The sequence below is a fragment of the Castor canadensis genome, chromosome 5 (assembly GCF_047511655.1).
Source record: "Castor canadensis chromosome 5, mCasCan1.hap1v2, whole genome shotgun sequence".
NCBI classification, from domain to species: Eukaryota; Metazoa; Chordata; class Mammalia; order Rodentia; family Castoridae; genus Castor; species Castor canadensis.
Genome location: NC_133390.1, coordinates 145,765,353 through 145,784,582, shown reverse-complemented (window position 1 = coordinate 145,784,582; position 19,230 = coordinate 145,765,353). Strand labels below are relative to the sequence as shown.

At 35.7% G+C, this 19,230-nt stretch overlaps 1 long non-coding RNA gene across 1 annotated transcript; it reads right to left on the bottom strand.

The window, feature by feature from the left end:
* Positions 1 to 10,959: 10,959 nt before the first annotated feature.
* On the bottom strand, positions 10,960 to 18,439 carry LOC141423119 (uncharacterized). The gene is made up of 4 exons (XR_012447773.1): positions 18,355 to 18,439; positions 17,117 to 17,187; positions 13,416 to 13,456; positions 10,960 to 10,994 (listed from the first exon to the last, which is right to left on the bottom strand). It is a non-coding gene; the product is annotated as an uncharacterized lncRNA (long non-coding RNA).
* Between the last annotated feature and the right edge of the window lie 791 nt (positions 18,440 to 19,230).

Below are 19,230 nucleotides of genomic sequence, written 5' to 3'. Positions count from 1 at the left end.
TCTCATTAGCAGATGCTTTCTCATTAGCTGTGCCCTCACCTCCTTACACACTTAACATTTTGGTACTCATTTGAATTCTCATAGAATTCTCATAGAATACTCATAGAATTGGGCTGAATTCTAACTGCCAGAGCCTGCATCTTTCCCTGAGGACTTACTCTGGCCCTTGAAGTCTGATTTTCCTGTGCAAGAGGCAGAATGGGAGTACCAGGGAATTGATGTTCTCTTGGAGAAACTTCAACCAATGACCAGAGTTGGTGAATAAATACTCCATCCCCCCTCTCCCCTTGGGAAGGTAACTCCAAAGTACATGTTCTAGACTGTTTCTCAGATTACCCATAGGCTTGAGCCCTAGTTGTTTACAATAGCTTGCTTGATAAAGCACTCATTCATATTGGTTCATTTCTCTTGTCAATCTCATTGCTCCCTCCTCCAGCCCACCAGTGTTTCCTAAATCATCTCCTGAATAATTTACTCAAATCTTTACCTCAGATTCTATTTCTGGGTCCATCACTAAAGAAATTCTGAGGAATTTGGAACAGAAATACCTTCAACCTGTTAACCTCCCCCACTCTTAAGAAAAATACTAAATAAGCCACTCCCAATCCCCAATTACTCAGGGGATAAATCACCATTTTTGGGTGTATTTTCTAGGGTTTTTGTTTGTGGAGTATTATTACCTTGGAAAATCTGCCAGAGTATGTAGAATTATACTCAGCTCCCTTTAATCATACTTCATAATGAACACTTGCTTAGGCCCAAAACTCTGATCACCAGCCAGCTGAGTCCTGGATCATACAACCAGCATAAGATGTGCAGCTCAGCAGCTCACATTAAACACAATTCCATCTTGAAACTAAAATGTTGCAGGGACAATTTTTGACATTCAGTGCTTCGGATAAGGTTTTAATATAATTGAAAGAACATTTGTCTTTCATCTTCTACCTTTTTTTCCCTAAGTAATAAGGACAACTTTTTTGTAGTTTACCAAAGTACTGCTTACTTAGTTCAAAATGAAAAATTACTAAGTTTCCTTAAAATACATTTTTAAAACTTCTATTTTGAGTCTACTGAATCAGAACCTCTGGAATAGAGAAAATCATATCTTATAATTTCCCCAAATGACTTTTAAACAGTCTCAAGTTACATTGATTTAGCACTAGTTTTTTTTTCTTCACTTTTCCTTTCTTCTAATCTCATAGTTAAGTTAAATCAGATTGTTCCATTCTTTTGACAATCTAAAGGAAACATATTTGCATGTACACCCTGTAGAACTATATTTATTTAAGCCTAGGCTTTACAGAAAATAATAAGCTTATTAAGATGCCCAAGTTCCTATAATAAAATGAAACAATAAATGCATAGAAATATGAGGAAGAAATTACACCCATTAAATGCATCTAACCCGATGAGTGATAGGATGGCTGCCTATTCAAGTTGGAAATTTTACACATGATGGAAGCTTTATTTAGTCTAATGGAATGTGCTTCCTGATTTTGACTTCTAACTAATCCAGAACACAATAGGGAGTATTATGTGATTGGACTGAGCTCATTCCCTTGCTAAGTCATTGTGATTCAGTTTTCCACCGCCTCTTTCTCTCAGGTAGCCTATTACTTTATTGTTCCTCTATTGTTTAGAAATTTGTTCAGGTTGTTACAGAAACATATTTGACTTTCTGCATAATGGGGTTCCTCTTTCCAGTTTATCTCTAAAGCTTGTGAAATCAGTTTAGGAAACACAAGCTTAGTTATTTATGGAGATGAAATTCATGGAAAATGTCACTTGTAGCTAAGATTAATGGGTTGTCTCACTGCTTGATGAATACATGGCTAAACCATTGCCAAGCTTATTGCATCTGCAAAGTAGAGCTAACCCCCAAATAGTTTTTTTTAAAGAAGAACTTAATATTTGCAATCTCTAAGAATCATTTTAAATATACTGTTCTTTTCCTTACATTTATCTGTCTTTATTTAGGCAAATATTAAGAGAAGTATCAATGGGCTAAGGTCTAATTGTAATTTGTGGCTCTTTAATTTTTTTTGAAGTACAAGGGTTTGAATTCAAAGCTCTTGCTTTCTAAGCAAATGTTCTATTACTTGAACCATGCTCTCACAGCCCCTTTTGCATTAATTTTTCAGATAGGACCTTGCGTTTTTTTCCCAGGGCTGGCCTCAGACCATAATCCTCCTCTTTCTGCCTCCTGTATAGCTAGGATTACAGAATGTACAATCATACCCATCTTATTCATTGATATAGGGTCTAACTTTTTTTCCTTATCTGGTCTTGAACCATGTGAATGTTCTTAATCTTAATATTTCCTGTTTATATGCATTGCTTATCCATGGAGCATAAACCCATTAGTGATGATATTGAGAAATTGATGTCTACATGTTCATATATTGTGAGCATAATTTTGTGATTCCTAACAGTTAACCTGGATTGTCCATGCAGTCATCCAGGTTGATGAACAAGTCTCAAACTTGTGAGCATTTGAATTGAGAACTTTGATATCACGAGAAATACACTACATTCCCAGATAGGCTCTTAAGGGTGGTAAATTTCTGATGTAGGTTAATGGCCCATTATACTCCTATTTGCCAGAGATGCTATGAAGTAGCCCAAAGCTCTTCAGATTTTCCAGGAAAGTGGCAAACATCCCTTGCCTTCATAAGATTTTCAAATGTTCTGATAGGTCTTGCCTTTCTAAGACCTCTTTCCATGCCATGTTTCAGTTGTCCTCGTACAACAAAGAATGCCATGTCCTTAACATCAATGGAAGAGGATCACATATTTCTCTCAAGTCATCATCCTCTCAAACTCAGTGTACTCTCATTCTGGGAACACACTGATTATGAATTCTAGGAAGTATGCAGTTATCAGATAATAATACAGACTTCATGCTAATCTACAAAAGACATTGTTTATAGTAAGTTAAACCATAGTTCAGGTTTCTCCTGACTTGGAGTCTGGAGTGAAGGAAGATCATCACCTGGCAATATCCCTGATAGAAATATTAGATGCTGTCTTTGGAGCCAAGCAAAGAAACCCCAAGAACTTCAGTTTTGCTGACAGCATTTCTCACATTGTTGACATTGTGCTTCTTACAAAGATGTTCCAGGCTGACTTCCACCTATTTCCAACCTGTGGTCCTAAACATCTTCCATTCTCTTGTCACCATGCTGAGTGTGTGATGAGGAAAATTGGGCTTCTTCTTCTGGCACTGATGTGTAATCATAACTATCAGGCCCCTGACACAGATGTTTTGATGATTTCTTGGGAAATTCTTTCCTTGTGGCCACTCACAATAAACTCATGTTTCCATTTTTATAGGTCCCAACTCCTTTTGGGAAAATAGGTTAGCTTCTCTTGGAGCTAGTTCTACCAGTGATATGAATGAAAAATTTATAATTGGACACATTAGATAATTTCCTGCCATGTAAAATCTTTAAGCTTATTATTTTCTTGCAACCTACTAAATAGGGTCACGATTTGATAAAAAATATATAATACCTCACTTTAATTTTGAGAATTCAGTTTCATCCAAATGAGCAAAATATTTATATGCATCTATTGGTGCTAAAACAAAACTTTTGAAATGCCAAAAAAATTCCTAATCTTAATCTCTCATGAACTTATAACATCAGCACTAGGGTAGCAAAGATTGGGAAGGATATTAATTTGCTGAGATTTAAGTTACCACACAAAAAAACTCACTCAACAAACAACCAGCTTGCCAAAAGTCAATGTGGCTGCCATTTGAATAGCAACGTTGATCATTCTGGAAATACCTATTGCTCTTAAAATGTAAAAACTATTTTTATTCCTGTATTATCCAGAAGTAGTCATTAAATCAAAGCAGTTTAATTGAATGTGCGTGTGTGTGTGTATGTGTGTGTGTGTGTGTGTGTGTGTGGTGTGTGTGGTGTTGGGTATTGAAACCAGGGCATTGCACATTCTAGGCAATCTATTACTTTTCAACCCAGAACTTCACTTTTTACAAAGCAATGCTAACATTGTCTTTTTACTCCTGGTTTTCCATGGTGGTATGATATGTATATTATTTAAAAAGAGCAAAAGTACATAAGTTAATGTATATAAAGCAGATCATTCTAGGAGTGGTAAGGAAATGTCAGTGTCCTATAGTGAAGAAATAAAATAACACAATAAATTATACACACAACATCTTTAATTCAAGTTACTGATTTTCTACATATCTTTCATAGATGACAGTGCAGTTCTGTTGAATATAGATTTATTTAGTATTTGATATTTGGGATTCATGAATTCTCAATTAATGATCATTTTATATTCAAATTGAGGTTGTTTTAGTCAACATTGCTAAGGTAACAAATGATCTCCATATTTCAGTGACTTAAAGCACAAACTTTTATTTATGCCTTGTTCACCTTTCAGGCCAACTGATTTGAGACTATGTCATGTATCTTCTCATTCTGAGAACAAGGAAGAAGAAGCCTTCCTTTGGCCCTGGTATTGTCACTGTATGCAAATTAAAGAAACAAAAGAAGTCAGGTGCTATTAGCTCACACCTGTAGTCCTAGCTACTTGGAAGGCTGAGATTGAGAGAATCATGATTTGAGATCAGTCCAGGCAAATAGTTTGCGAAACCCCATCTCCAAAATAATCAGAGAAAAATGGACTGGAGGTATGGTTCAAGTGGTAGAGTGCCTGCAATGCAAAGCATGAAGCCCTGAGTTCAAACCCCAGTTATACGAAAAAAGAAAAAGAAATTAAAAAAAAACATTTATGAGGTCAGGCAATGCCTGAATGGAACTTGAAATGTGACAAAATAATCTAACTGTGTTACAGAAGTATAGTATTGCAACAGCTCTACTGTCAGGAATAGGAGGAAAAGATGCTAACTAAATAACTGGAAATGATAATAAAGTCAAAAATATCTGTACATAGCACTCTATTCTACGTGATAAGGCCATTTCATACAGGTTTACAATACATATATACTGGAATTGAATAATTAACTAAATGATTTAGTGAATGGTAGGAGCTGGATTTCTTCCTTTTGGAATATGAAGTTGAAGATAAACAAAGAGAAGTTAAAATGATCCATGGGGTAATAGGTTAGAGTTGAAGACCTCAGGATGAACTCATATTAGCTTAATAGAAATATAAATAATTACATGTAGAAATATTTATATGTAAAACAATATATATGTTGGTATATATACACATCTATCTATTTATCTATTTATCTGTCTATCTACCATCATCATCTATATTTTGCTCTGCTAGCTGAAAGGGCTTAGCAGCAACAATGCTCCCATGGTAATATATATTTGATATGTAAATACTACTCTCTAATAAAAGAAACAAATATTCTGTAGGAGTAGAGAAATATAAAAGATGACCCTGAAGCATCTTGTAGTGCTGAAAATTAAAGAAATATATAACAAAAAGAGAAGTGCAAACAAAAGCAAAGGAAATGTCCTTCACAGTGATGGAAGTATTTCAAAGAAACACACAAGTAGATTGAAAGAGCTCCCAATGGCCAAGACAGGAACATCATGGATGACAAAGGTCCATGGATTTTAAGATCTACTTAGGGTTATTTATCTGTGCTCCACACTCATCTCTTCTCTCAACTAGACCCTTGGCAACCCCAATCTTTCTCTGGTATGTATCATTTTGTCTTTTCCAGAATGTCATGTTAGTAAAATCATAAATCCATAGCTTATGTAGACTAGCTTGTTTTACTTTGCAGTATGCTTTTAAAGAGTCATCCATGACTTTGCATAGCTTGATAGCTCATTCTTCATCCCTAAGTCTCAGTCCATTGTATACAGGATGTAGCAGAACTCATTTATCCATTCACCCAGTGAAGCACATTTTGGTTGCTTTCTACATCCACATGTAGGTTTTTATGTGGACATAAGTTTTTATTTCAGTTGAATAAATACCTACAAGCACTATTACTGATAAAAAAATGCCAAACTGTGTTCCAAAGTGGCTATATGAGTTTTCATCCGTATATCCAGTGGATGAGCGATTCCATTGCTCCATAGTCTTACCAACAATTGGTTTTGTGAGTTTTTATTTAATTTTAGAAATTCCAACAAATGTGTACTAGTATCTCATCATCCTTTTTATTTTCAAGTTCAGATGGTGATTTTTATAATCTACTGTATTTCACATGGTAGGTACTAATGAAAAGAAATTTTTGATTAATTAATAATTTGAATGAATGATCTTTATAAAGATAGCTTTTCAATACACTTTGAGAAAATTTGTTATTCATCATGTAGTGTTTGGCTTATTTAATTTGGGGGATATTTAAAGTCATAAGAATTTATGTTGTTTACATCCTCAGCACCTGATACACATTAGGTGCTCAATGAACTTCCTGTTGTAAGCCAATAGACAATCTTAGATGATGTATCTATCCTCACTGCAGAGATAAGCCCATTGTGATTAGAAGGATTTTGTTTGCTTATTTTTGTTTTAAATCATATTCTGTATTTTCAAGTGAAAAGCAAATTATTTTGGTAATGGTATTGGGAATTGAACTTAGGGCCACTCTAACACATGTGCCATAATCCAGTCCATTTACTTTTTGGTTTGCTTTTTCAGACAAGTTCTTTTTTTTTTCTTTTATTATTCATATGTGTATACAAGGCTTGGGTCATTTCTCCCCCCTGCCCCCACCCCCTCCCTTACCACCCACTCTGCCCCCTCCCTCTAGCCCCCACCCTCTCAATACCCAGCAGAAACTATTTTGGTCTTTTGGGCCAGGCTAACCTCACTCAGAATGATATTCTCCAATTCCATCCATTTACCAGTGAATGATAACATTTTGTTCTTCTTCATGGCTGCATAAGATTCCATTGTGTATAGATACCACATTTTCTTAATCCATTCGTCAGTGGTGGGGCATCTTGGCTGTTTCCATAACTTGGCTATTGTGAATAGTGCTGCAATAAACATGGGTGTGCAGGTGCCTCTGGAGTAACCTGTGTCACAGTCTTTCGGGTATATCCCCAACAGTGGAATTGCTGGATCAAATGGTAGATCAATGTTTAGCTTTTTAAGTAGCCTCCAAATTTTTTTCCAGAGTGGTTGTACTAGTCTACATTCCCACCAACAGTGTAAGAGGGTTCCTTTTTCCCCGCATCCTCGCCAACACCTGTTGTTGGTGGTGTTGCTGATGATGGCTATTCTAACAGGGGTGAGGTGGAATCTTAGCGTGGTTTTAATTCACATTTCCTTTATTGCTAGAGATGGTGAGCATTTTTTCATGTGTTTTTTGGCCATTTGAATTTCTTCTTTTGAGAAAGTTCTGTTTAGTTCACTTGCCCATTTCTTTATTGGTTCATTAGTTTTGGGAGAATTTAGTTTTTTAAGTTCCCTATATATTCTGGTTATCAGTCCTTTGTCTGATGTATAGTTGGCAAATATTTTCTCCCACTCTGTGGGTGTTCTCTTCAGTTTAGAGACCATTTCTTTTGATGAACAGAAGCTTTTTAGCTTTATGAGGTCCCATTTATCTATGCTATCTCTTAGTTGCTGTGCTGCTGGGGTTTCATTGAGAAAGTTCTTACCTATACCTACTAACTCCAGAGTATTTCCTACTCTTTCTTTTATCAACTTTAGAGTTTGTGGTCTGATATTAAGATCCTTGATCCATTTTGAGTTAATCTTGGTATAGGGTGATATACATGGATCTAGTTTCAGTTTTTTGCAGACTGCTAACCACTTTTCCCAGCAATTTTTGTTGAAGAGACTGCTATTTCTCCATTGTATATTTTTAGCTCCTTTGTCAAAGACAAGTTGGTTATAGTTGTGTGGGTTCATATCTGGGTTCTCTATTCTGTTCCACTGGTTTTCATGTCTGTTTTTGTGCCAGTACCATGTTGTTTTTGTTGTTATTGCTTTGTAATATAGTTTGAAGTCAAGTATTGTGATACCTCCTGCATTGTTCTTTTGACTGAGTATTGCCTTGGCTATTCATGGCCTCTTGTGTTTCCATATAAATTTAATGGTAGATTTTTCAATCTCTTTAATGAATGTCATTGGAATTTTGATGGGAATTGCATTAAACATGTAGATTACTTTTGGGAGTATCGACATTTTTACTATGTTGATTCTACCAATCCATGAGCATGGGAGAGCTCTCCACTTTCTATAGTCTTCCTCAATCTCTTTCTTCAGAAGTGTATAGTTTTCCTTGTAGAGGTCTTTCACATCTTTTGTTAGGTTTACACCTAGGTATTTGATTTTTTTTGAGGCTATTGTAAATGGAATTGTTTTCATACATTCTTTTTCCGTTTGCTCATTGTTAGTGTATAGAAATGCTAATGATTTTTCTATGTTGATTTTATATCCTGCTACCTTGCTATAGCTATTGATGATGTCTAGAAGCTTCTGAGTAGAGTTTTTTGGGTCTCTAAGGTATAGGATCATGTCGTCTGCAAATAGGGATATTTTGACAGTTTCTTTACCTATTTGTATTCCTTTTATTCCTTCTTCTTGCCTAATTGCTCTGGCTAGGAATTCTAGTACTATGTTGAATAGGAGTGGAGATAGTGGGCATCCTTGTTCAGACAAGTTCTTAATGCTTTTTCCTAGGATAGCCTTGGACCATGATACTCCTATCTCTGCCTTCTGAGTAGCTGGACTGCTGGTATGCCCTACCATACTTGGCTTGGAAAACTAATCTTTATCTGTCCCGTGTTCTCTCCATGGAAGTGAGCAAGTCCCATTCTTTAACTTCAGCTCTGAAACTTTGGAAAATAATATTTAAAAAATCAAAATATTAACTAACTATTGTGCCAAGAGACCCAGATGGCACAAAAATGCTTGGGGACAGTACTAATTCTTAAGAGTTTTTTTTCTTCTTATCTTACTCCCCCTTTTTCCAGTCCTTGATGGTAATACCTGGAAAAACAAAAAACATAAAAGAGAACTATCTACTGTCATCCCCAAACTCACCCCTTTTTACTGGTATAAAAATGATAACTCTTAAGTTATAAGCTTATTTCTGGAAGTGGTCTAGAGAAATAGGTGACTGAAGGTAAAGGGAACTGGACAACTGAGAGACAGAGGAGACAGAGAAATCTTTGGTTTTCATGTGTAATATTTGCTATCTTTTGTGTTTTTTCCATGTGCATTCAATCACTTTATAGTAGATGCAAAGTAAAAGTATTTGAATATAAATATTCCTTATGCATTTTCATGCTATACAAGTTGCTCAAACCTGAAACTACATACTTCTTGGTGAAGTTCATTTTACCATTTCCTGACATTTTAGTTTACATCCAACATGTACAAACAGACTTGAACATTTTATTGAAATGAATCATTAATTTGCCAGTGAACTACTATTGAACTTTATTAAGAAACCTGTCCTGTCTCAATAATCTATTTCAATAATTGCCCATTTTAAACTCAGGGTTTGAACTGTTTTGGTTCAACTGACGTGTACATTATCCACAAAAATAGAGGTACTTTGAGAAAGCAAAAAAAGAAAATGAAACAACAGTATCAATAACCACAGGAATGTTTACTAACATCCTGGAAGAAAAAGCATTTTGATTAATTCTTCCTGTGTATAAACATCTTATTTTCTGCAATGGTATGGTTTTGGTTTCTACCTCTGTGGAACTCTGTGTCCACTAGATCATTGAGCCATGGTTTTCATGAAGAATCTCGGGGGCCATTCTTCTCTTCCATTAATCAGCTCAGGGCTAGAAAACAAAGCCTCACTCCTTGAAAGTCAGGTTCCTTATTTAAAAATGAGGATGAGAATATCTTTTTATTCCTTTTTTCTTACCCCCAGATTTATTAAGATACAATTAACAAATAAAAATTGTACATATTTATATATTTATCACATGTAATATATTATGATATATGTATTTATTGTGAAGTGATTAAATCAAGCTAATTATCACATCTATCATCTAATATATTGATCAAGAATTTTTGTGGTGATAAAAATTAAGATCTACTTTTAGTAATTTTCAAATTTAAAACAAATTGTTATTAACAGTAGTTCATGCTGTAACTAGATATCTAGAGCTTACTCTCCTGTCTAATTAAAACTTTGTACACTTTGGTATATTTCATTCTTTTCTTAGTGACATCATTGGACTCTAATATTGATCAATGAGACAGGTATCAGTGTGTTAGTTAATTTTACTGTAGTAAAATGAGAAACATGAAGGAAAATGGGATTTTCCACGGTTTGCTGATGACTGGGTACATGAAAAGATATATTGAATCTGATGCCTGTTAAGACAGGCAACTCTGGATAGCCCAAATCTAATAAACTCTGGGCAAATATCTAATCAATATATTGTAGTTTGCCTAAAGGAGACTGAAAATCCTTTAGCCCAGGGATCAATGTAATCATGCTGACCACAGTTGTGAGAGCTGTCCTTCTGTCAATGAAGAATGATGATCACCATTTCCCAGAAGCATCAGTCTAACACTAAATCCGCCTTTCTGACCAGCTCTACCAAAGCCATATCAATCAATGGAAACAATTCCCAGACTGTGCTATTGAATTTATTGCTTAAAAATGTTAACATTTCCCATTACATTAAATATCTAAACTCATTATTTCCACAAATAAATGTTTTATATTTAATTATTGATTTATTTTTGGTCAAGTAATCCATAATAATAATTCTAGAGGACATTTTAAAAATTACTTTTCCTTTTAATTTTTTTTGGGGAAAAAGGCTATTGAAATCTATTATTTTTATACATAATTATACAGCTCTCATAATAGAATTATTAATATTTATTGCCATGTAGATTGCAGTGACTTTTCTTGAATAAGTGACTTCGATATAATGACACCATTCTGGTCATGTGATTGCTTTCACCATGTGAATGTGGGCAAAGTACACATACCATGTCTGAAGTTTTGAGTAATGTATGATTCAACCATCTCCGTTTTTCCTCTGCAAAGAGAAAAGTACGTCCCTCCAAAGGCTGCTTCTTCATCTTGGATTCTAGGATAAAAATACATATTGAGTGGTCGCTGCATAGCTGTCATAGCCCCAATACAAGGCAAAAAGGAAATAAAACTTCATAAATCTTTGCAGCTATTAAGTTTCAAGGTCTTAGAAAGTGTTATCTATTGCAGTATAATCTAATAAATACTGACTTTCACATTTAGCAAGAATTCTGAACAACGTGAGAAAAAAGTAAATCATCTCAGGAACGTATGCGATCCAAGACCTTTCTCATACAAGATTTCATTTTTCTTCCCTCCTTTTTTCTTCTTCAAACATATAAGACATTTACAAATTGTGGAATTTATTCCATTAAAAGTAATAAAATATTTATGACACACAAACTGGAGCTTTATTTTTATAAATCTAGTTTGTGTCATATTCTGTATCAAGTCCAAATAAATATCTTCAAAATTTTCAAAATATTGTAATGAGAAATTACTTTAGGACTTTATTTTAAAAAGAAGGAAACTCAGAAGTGATATTACACAAGCCCCAAAGACAGGATTTCAATCTGAGCCTCAGGCCCCATTCATACATATTGTGAAAATCACCTCTGTTGCTTAATTATCCTTCAAATTAAATGATGTTTTTAGAAATGCTGAAAGAATACAATACAGACTCAGCAGAGAAGACATAGTTACTCAGCCAAAACCCCCACAGGCCTTCCCCAAAGCTCCGTTGGAGGGGTAAATGGCTCTGAAACAGCTTTTCTCAGTGCCAGCATCCTGGTGGTATATTGCCTTTTCTCTGTTTACCTTAGATTTTGAAGCACTTCCATGTTCCAATGTAATCATACAGATTTCAAGGACATGATTTCGAAAACTGTAGACAAAAACTTAAACAGGATGAGATTTCCTTTTATTAATATTTTCATTTCTGTTACTTCTAATAATAAAAGTAATTTGTGCTGTTTTCTTACAGAAAAGTTGAAAGTGCAATAAAGCTCTTAAAATAAAGTGAAAATTGTGGTACGATTTATGCATTTCTCTTGTTGCCATGTGGATTGCAGTGACTGTTCCTGAAGGAGTGACTTAAAATTAATAATACCATTCTGGTCATGTGACTTGGTATAATTTATATTTCAGTTAAAACTTGCATAAATTAAAAAATTTATGTTACAGGATTGTTCTAAAATTTTAACTGATAGATTCATGTATGAGGTCATTTATTTAATACTTATTACGTAGCTAGATCTGTGCTAAATCACCTTTGAATACAGTGAATCTAACAAATATGTATTGTCAACACCACTTACATTCTATATGGAAGACAGATAATGAACTAGTTTAAGAAAAGGGCAACCAAAATGTTTTGATATTGAGATATAGCCTATGAAGAGTATTGTCAGGGTGAAGAAGGTGGAGGTGCTTACTTTGGATAGAGTGGTCATTCAAGGAAGTAACAATTGTATTGAATCTTAAAGATGAGTATGAGTCAGCCATGCCAGAAACTGGAGAAAGACCACCCAGTCAGAAGACAGCAGGGAAAGTCACTGAGCCAAGAAAGGATGCAAATGTAGGGATAGGAAAGAGGCCAGTTGTTGAGCTGAATATAATGAACAAGAGTGAGAATGGTCTGAGGTGACAAGGAAATGAAGGTGAAAGTTGAGTTTGTCTGTGGTAGGACCTGGTAGAATTTAAGTAAGAGTTTGCATCATTTTCAGGACAAAGGAACATTGATCGTCATAGTGATCATATGTATTAAGGTTTTAGCAAGTTCCCTTCAGATACTGTACAGAAAATACACTGAGAGGAGAAGAGTGAAAGCTTCTATGTTACCTAGAACTATTATAAGTACTGATCACTCAGTCTCAGACATCTCCAAAGCAATGGCAATACTTATTTGCAAAGATTTAGCTAATAGATAATAAACAAAAAAAAGCTTCAATTAGGAACTTATTATGGAAATAAGTAAAAAGGTAGTGTCTTAGACTTTTTTTTATAGTAGAATCCTGTAGACTGGGTAATTGATAAAAAGTATTTATTATTTGTAAGAATATTTATTTAGCTCATGACCATGTACACTGGGAAGTCCAATATCAAAGTGCTGGTATTTGGGGAAGGCCTTCTTGCTATGTCATGGCATCATAATATACATGTATCACATGGAAAAAAAGTGCAAGAATGTGCAAACTTATGTTTCTCTTTCCTCCTTAAAGAGCCACTAATCTTATCATGGGGCCCTACCCTTATGACTTTATCTAACCCAACTGCTTCTTATTAGGCTCAACCTTCCAGCACATGAATTTGGGTTACACATACAAACCATAGCAAATAACTTGGACAGGATGAAGAGAATTAAAAAGATTTGAGATCTGATTTGGAAAGAGTATCCATAGAATTTAGTGGTGGAGTAGCTATGGATGATAAAGGAAGAACACTTAAGAATGGTTTGCAGTTTTCTAACTATACTCACAATGTTGAAGGCATGAAAATATTTTCTCAGATTGGGAAGACCTGGGAAAACAAAACAAAGCAAAACAATGTGGAATCATGGTTTCTATGTTGGACTCTGAAGGTTTTTAGGGAATAAATTAGTAGAAATACCAATAGCCAATTATGAGTTTCAAAAACTAGGAATTGGCTTGAGGAGATGTAAATTTGAAGTACTAAGCATTTAGACTACAGGTTAATAAACTATGATATGAAGACCAAATTCAGTCACTGTCTTTTTTTTTATGTTTCTGAAAGCTATGAATATTTTTTGTATTTAAATGGTTTGGAAAAAAACAAAACAAAGTACTTCATGATACATGAAACTCAAGCTTTAGTGTCCATAAATAAAGCTTTATTGGAACACAGCCACACTTAATCATTTACATGTTATGTATGGCTACTTTCATACAGCAGAGGCAAAACTGAGGATTTGTGATAGAGACCATATGGCCTGCAAAGCCAAAAATATTTACTACATAGCTATTTATAGAAAATGTTTGCCTACCACTAATTTAAATGATATTAAGTCTAAGAGACTGGATGGTAGGAATTTTGGAAAGTTTTGCTTTGCCTGCATCCAGCTGCCCAGATGTCTTGGAGGAATGTGGGAACCTGGAGTGAGGGCCATCCATTCACTGGCCTGCTGTGAGCCCCACTTGTGGACTCTAAGGAAGGAACAACATGAGAAGAGAATGATGAATTAGAAAAGCCAGACAGGGTTCCTGCATTGCAAGCTCCAAATTAACTGTACAGTGAACAGATTGTGAAGTTAAAAAAAAAAAAACATGGGAAAAGGGCCTTCTGTTTATTTTTTCCCTTTATTAATTTACCACAGCCACCATCGAGTATCCCAGTTTCTGTCTGGGAAGAATGGTTGGCAGGCCTAGTGATCAAAAAGCAGCTGGAAAACCCTAAGAAATTATGGAACCCTCATAAAAGAATCAAAGGACAATGTTTTTCAAACCACTTGAAAATCTGAAGAGTCCATTTTGGCAATGTTATTGTGTTTGTTGTGATGTGTTAACAACTGTAATGAAGGACATTGCCAGTTGTGGACTGGGGAGGACTGTTTTCAATTCTAGGTTCTTAAATGACAGGATTCACAGAAACTTATTAGTGACTTCTGAACTTTAGCATGAAAATAATGCCTGTGAGTTATCTTAACTAAGAACCTAGACAATTCATTTTTAGTACAAATTCAAACTAACAAATATTTAAAATAGAGTAAAAACAATACTTTGTATCTACTTGATTTACACAGATTCTTACTATTGATCATGTAGTTTCTATATATCTTAGAAGCAATGATGACAATTTCTTTTGGAAAAGTTTAGCTAATAGAAGAGAGAAAAGATGCAGTGTTCCAGGATTGCAACTTGAGAGTGAATGGCAAGGAAACCACTAAATCTTTTTTTTTAAAATCCTTATTTCATTTGTTCCACCAGCATTTCAGCATAGGCGGCATTTTATTGGTATTTTGAAATATTGACCATGACGCAAGGAAGGCTAGAAGATGCCACATCCATTCATATTTTTTTTTTCTAGGATCTTTCTGCTTCAAATTGTGGTAAACCAACCTCATTCTACTTGTCATGCATGCTTACAATGACTTGTCAGCTTTTCTATTTCCTGGTCACTTAAGTGTAGCCATCTATTTACTTATCTCCAGTATTGCCAAAAACTACAGTGAAGAAAAACGTTTTCCAATCCATTCCACGTTGAACTATTACTTTAAAAAGGTGGTATTTATGGATAAATAGTTCGAGGTGTAAGAATAAGTGCATATACTAATGTTTCAGGCATTTCCTTCCCAGAAAATTTTAATCATTAAATGGGCTCATAAAATTACTTTGTTGTTACACGTATCACAATGTAATAGTTTGGATTATTTGTGTATGTATATGCCATGCACATTATTCTGTACATTACTTAAGGCCAGTGGCTATTCAGTACATTTTGGAAGAACGGAATTAAGATACATTTACACAAACAAATACAATTCAACTTTCTACTCTGTTTGACTATGCCTGCCTCTACCACAGTGGTTTTCTTTTTTAATTTATTTTGCCAAGAAATATCTTTATTGATACAGAATAATTACATATACTTAAGGGTCCAATCAAATCAGGGTAATTATCATTTCACCTCCTTAAATGTTTATTGTTCTTTAATGTTAAAAACTTTAATATCTTCTTTTCTGGTTCTTTATAAAATATATGAATTGTTATGAACTGTACTCACCCTACTGTGTTATGGAAGATTAAAATTTATTCCTCTGACATAACTGAATTTTGGTACCTGTTATCCAACCTCCTTCTATTTTCACTCTTTTTATGCTTCTTAACCTCTAATGACCACTGTTCCACACTCTATGTCTATAAAATCAACTTTTCTAGCTTCCACATATGAGAAAGAGCATGCAACATTTGTTTTTATGTGCCTGGATTTTTCATACAACATAATGTCCTCCAGTTCATTTGTGTTGCTGAAAATTACAGAATTTCATTCTCTCTCTCTTTTTTTTTTTTTTTGGTGGTATTGAAGTTTCAGCTCAGGGCCTCACACTTGCTAGACAGGCACTCTACCACTTAAGCCATTCCACCAGCCCTTTTTTAGCATTGGGTATTAGCAAGAAAGGGTTTTCTATTCTATTTCAATCATCTTCATGTCTGTCTTTGTGCCAGCACCATGCTGTTTTATTACTATAGCTTTGTCATATAGTTTGAAGTCAGGTATTATGATACCTCCGATGTTGTTCTTTTGGCTCAGGATTTCTTTGACTGTTTAAGATCTTTTGTCCTTCCTTATGAACTTTGAGATTGACTTTTCTATGTCAGTGAAGAGTGTATTCAAATTTGATGGGGATTGCAATGAACATATAGATTGCATTTGGTATTGTAGTCACTTTCACAATATTGATTCTGCTGATCCATGGGCATAGGATGTCCTTCCATCTTCTGATGTCTTCATTGGTTTCTTTCTTTAAGGATCTATAATTTTCATTGTATTGGTCGGTCATCTCCTTTGGTAAATTTATTCCTAGGTATTTCAGGTTTTGAAGCTACTGTGAATGTTACTATTTTCTTGATTTCTTTCTCAGACTATTCATTGTTTGTGTATAGAAATGCTACTGACTTCTGTGTGCTGATTTTGTATCCTGCTACTTTACTGAAAGTGTTTATGAGATCTAAGAGATTTTTTGGTTGAGGTTTTAGGGTCTTTCAGGTATCAGGGATGTATTCTTGAATATTAAACATTGGGCCTTCAAAGGACAATTTTTACTGTTACCAAATAGAGTCATTCAGCCATGTAACATAAGCATACTTGTTATTTACACCCATGAAACAATCTCTTTTTTGCTTTACAAACTTAAAGGTTGAAGACTTTCCTTTTAAAAACTCACTGAAGTGAGAATGTTTTCCTCTCTTGGGTTTTGAAATGTGTGTTTGTGCTACTTTTTTGTTTGTTTTCACATTAATTTTCAGTATAAGTCCTATAAAGATTTAAGCTAAAAAGCATACATGTTCAAAAGTATAACTCATATTCCTCAACCTATAATTATCAAAAAAAATTTAGAGAGGAAGATAGAAAAAAATCTCACTAAAGTGAAGAACACATTTTAGATAGTTGAAGCCCAGCTGAGGCACTTTCTATAATCTCCTTTTGACCAAAAACACTCACCTGACCTAGTCCAGTATCAGTTTCTTTATCCTAGATGATGGGCACGATGACTGCTTTTCCTCTGAATGGCTCTGAGAAGATGGATATAAGCACAGTTTAAACTCCGGAACACTTTACAATTGCCAGGAGCATCATTCACTCAAACATAAAAATAGGTCATTAAGCATCATCAAAGACTAAGTGCATGTCCAGCGACCATCTCTCTCTGCTGTGGCTGGGGAGAGAGGCTCTTTGTACCTTTAAGGGCTCTCAGCCACATCTCCAGTCACATCCTAAAAGCCTTCCTCATGTGTTGCTTAGATGCATCCGGTAGCATAGCCCTGTTCTGATCTTCCTGGCAGATGTCATAATTTACTGTCACCCTCTTGCAAGTATGTGGGGCAAGGGGCCTCTATGCTGGCTCTGTGATACATTGCCTGACAAGTCCCAAGTGTCAGCCTTTAGCAGGCCCAGCGGAGGTGGAACACCATTTACCTGATAGTAGCTGTGATAAAATGGGCAATTAGATGCACTTGGAAAATCCTGGCTGGAAACTAGCTGGCATGTAGAAAACATTACAGCCGCGTCAGGCTTCATAAAAGTTAATGGAGAAAAATAAGTCCTCGAGGATCTACCTTGCTGTCTACGGAAGTCAAGGAACACAGAGCTCTCTGTACAGCTTTATCACTTTTTGTGCCTCTCCTACCTTCTCACTCTTACTTCCCCCAGACAGGGTAATAAGTTCTCTTTGGGATCGGAGTAAAAGGAAAAGAATTGAAAGTTACGATCTCAAGTTTTTGATCACAGAACCAGAGCCATGTTACTTTTTTTAGATCTCTCTCTTTCCCTCTCTCTGCTTTCTGTCTTCCCCCTTTCCCTTTCTCTGTCTTTCTGTATCCCCCCACCTCTCTCTTCTATTTGTCTATGTCTCCCTCTCTGTCTCTTACAGTCACATACACAATCACAGTGCAAGGATTTAACTTGGCACATTAGGGTACATTTTGTCTCTCACTAGGGTTTCCTGAGTTTGGTGCCAGTTCAAGAGCATGATTTGTTTGACATGTATTCCTTAGCCCCCTCTTCATTTCCTCCTCACTGGATGGCTTTAGCTTGCCAATGATTAATGAGTCTGGAGGGTGAGCGACAGTTATCTTAAGGGCTCTCAAAAGTTTGTTTCCAGAGCCTAGCCAAAATCTCCTGCTGCATTAGCTACAGTTAGATTTCCTGTTGATAACAACCCATGGAAAATAACCACTCACCCCCCAAGCTGCCATAAGCATGAAGCTCTGTTTATCAGCCAGCAGTGTGCATGTTCTCTCTGTCACCCTGTGCATTTGCCATTTCCCTTCAGGCAGATAAACATTCTACCTATGAGAAGGAGGAAGTACGTGGTCAAGCTGGTCCATTTTTGGACCTTATTGGGAGGTGGAGGCTTTCTGAAATTGAAAAGGCAGGACTGATCTGGAAAATGTGCTTACAGACAGTGGAACAGGAAAATGATTCCCCCCCCCAAGGCTAGTTCCTCTTCATCTGTGGGGTGGAAAAGGTGGGAGGAAGAGACAGGGTGTTCTCTGTGTGATTGGAATTCCCCTGTAGAGTCATAGGAGATGAGCAAGCCTTTGGTTTTCCTTTTTATATTTTAGTTTGCACCTAGAATAATAAGTATGCAGAGAGTAGACAGAAGTACCCTCAGGAGGTTTTTCCTATCCCAATAATGATCAGTCCTACATAAAAATGAGGGTTACCAAGGAATGGTGGTGGCTAGTTGGTGGACCCTATTGGACTTTGGCCTGCTTGCAAGCTGGCAAGAGGGCTATTTGAGGAATCACAAAATTGCCCTTGTATCAGTCACTGGGGGGAGGTGGAGAATGGTTGAGTCTTCTTCCCCAAGTTTGATTCTGGGCCAACATAGTCACAATCTCTTTAGTGAATAAAGAGGGCTAATTTAGTTGTTATAGGATAGAATGGGGTAAGATAAAGAGGAATGTAAATACTGTAATACCTCAGCAAAGTTATAGAACTTGAGGTAGGGAGATGGAATGCTCCTCACCCATGTGCACATCAGTCTCCCATGTCATCTTGGTTATTATGCTAAAAGAGACTAAGTTACATTCTCCTGATAACATAATTGTAGC